Source organism: Lissotriton vulgaris, unplaced genomic scaffold (genome assembly GCF_964263255.1).
Source record: "Lissotriton vulgaris unplaced genomic scaffold, aLisVul1.2 SCAFFOLD_2957, whole genome shotgun sequence".
Classification (NCBI taxonomy): domain Eukaryota; kingdom Metazoa; phylum Chordata; class Amphibia; order Caudata; family Salamandridae; genus Lissotriton; species Lissotriton vulgaris.
In genome coordinates this window covers 211351-213860 of record NW_028245529.1, presented here as the reverse complement: position 1 = coordinate 213860, position 2510 = coordinate 211351, and positions in this window count along the sequence as shown.

The window sequence follows — 2510 nt, the reverse complement described above, 5'->3', positions numbered from 1 at the left end:
TAGCATTCTGGCGCTTTCTCGGGTCTACCACTAATAATAAATCATAGAATGTGCCAAAATCAATGGGTGGATCCATGGAAACATCCATGCTCCACCCATGGAATGCCTCCCTGCTGCACAGTAACGCCAAGCAGCAATTTGAGCTGCCTTGCATTACTCTAGATGTATTGAGTCGTGCAGAACCGTGCAAGGGAGTCTCACTTAGGTTTTGCATCGCCCTTGCACGCCCTTGCGTGGCACAAGGGTGACGCAAAACCTTGATAAATATAGGCCATAGAATCTACCCCTTAGAAGTATTGTTGCAATAGTACTTTTCTAAATCTTGATGGAAACTAACTGCTTATTGATCAAACCCCAAACAACAACAAAAACACAATTTCAAACTGCATTCACCAGTACATTTTCTAAGGGGATTTTGCCAAGCTGTTGTGGAAATAGAGCGCGGAAAAACACTTCTCGGTTGCTGTTGAGTTGAAGCAGTTGTTGTAACGTAGGCCTCCCTCACCCCTCCCCACCCCTCTCCCACCTCCTGGGCACCAGTACCTCCACGCGTGCCACTTGTGTTTTGACGTATCAGCTGGCGTTCTAGAATGCCAGCTGAAAGCCTGTCAGTTGAGAATTGTCGTTGAGGCATTGACTCGCTGTGGTTACCATGTGGTCCGCCTCCTTCCCGATTTGCTGTTACTACATGAAGAATAAACCTTAAACTTGAAACTACTGCCTACCTGTATTCTTCACAAGAGCAGTGTCTCTGCATTGATACTTCCTGTCAGCCCTCAGTGTGAAGAGATGATCAATTGCTAGTGCCAAACAGAATTGATTCAGAGTTTTGCAGCAGTGAAATGACACACTGGAAAACAATCAAACACAACAAATTACTTTAGAACCACCAACCCATGCCATGTCAGAAAGGGATGTTCCATCAACGTAACTGATTCAGTGACATTTTGGAATCTTTGACCTCCTGAAAATACAGACAGCATTCCTCTGTTAGCCAGTGGGACACTTGAAATTTGGAGACCATTGGAAAGGATCGAATTTACAAATAGAAACCAATGTGTCTTTGTGAAAAGTATATTTCTTTTCGCACCTCCTCATTCTGGTATGTTCCTCTAGTTTCTGACAAAAATGTTTCGAAGGCTATGGGTGGGTGAAAACATTCTCACCTTGCCAAGGTTAAACATGTTGGCAAACTTAGAAGCTTAGGAAAAGTTTGCTTGCAAGTAAACATTTTTGAACAAAATATTTTCCACGAAAAAATATTCCTGCAAAAATACATTTGTGATAGTATATTCTCCGTAAATGTGAGTTGTGGTCCGATTTGCCCAAAGGAAAATTTTTAAGGAATTTTGGGGCATATTATCAAGGGGGTTTATCTCCGCTTTTTTGGCTTTAAAAGCCAAGAAAGCGGAGATAAAATTATCTCCCTATTACCTAGCTGTCTCTAACACCAGTTAGCGACAGCTAGTAGGAGATAGCGACCATCTTGGGCCCCACTTTGCATGACAGTGATATTTATCACTAATGACATGCAAAGTGGGCGTGCCAAGATGTTAGCGACTGAAAACAGTCGCTAACATTGCCATCTCCTATTACCAACTTTTGGAGATATTCGCGCTAAGCGCGAATATCTCTAAAAGCTAACACCTGCCCTGAGCAGTTCTTAGCCATGTTATCCAATGGGAGGTGGATAACATGGCTAAGAGCATTAGCTCGGTAATGCATGAATATCGTGGACTTTTCAGCCATATTCATGCATTGCGGCGATTTTTATCGCATTTGCGATAAACCTTGGTAATACCAAGGTTTATTTGCAGTAAAAATCGCCGCAGCTCAGCAGCAAATTTTTGTCTCAAACCAAGCAATTGGTAATATGCCCCTTTATTATCACAATTAAGCTTTAGCATCGTTTGTGAAGTATGGGAATTTTTAAAGATTTGAATAAACCTTGAAGAAGAAAATACTTTGCAACTTTACACACCACTAATGAAGACCTGATTTTATGGTTGAAATGGGTACATGGTTTTTCTACATCTTTACTACTAATAGTAAATATATTCTCGTGAGTTTGTTCACATTTGCAAATTCTCTAAAAACACATTGGGTCATTTTTCAATGACTTGTGCAGTAAAATATTTTCCACTCTACCTGCAAAATTTTCTACTGATTCAAAATTGTTGAATCTGTACAGTTTGCTTGCATGGTTATGCATATGAGTCAGTAACTGTGCAAACTATTCAGGTTTTTCTGCATTCAAACTTGACATTGAGAGGCTTATCTACAAGCAGTGGTGGCTCACCAAGGAAGTGCTGCGGGCGGTGGGGCGAGGTGGGGAAGATGCAGGGTACGGAGGGGGGGTAGTGGAGTCCGACATACGATGGAGAGGAGTAAGGAAAGTAATTTAATAAATAAAGCTGTTTACCTTGCGCACGCTTCATCACAGAGTTGGCGCTGCAGTGCGTGCAAGGTAAATTGTTTTATTTATTTAATTACTTACCTTAATCCTGTCC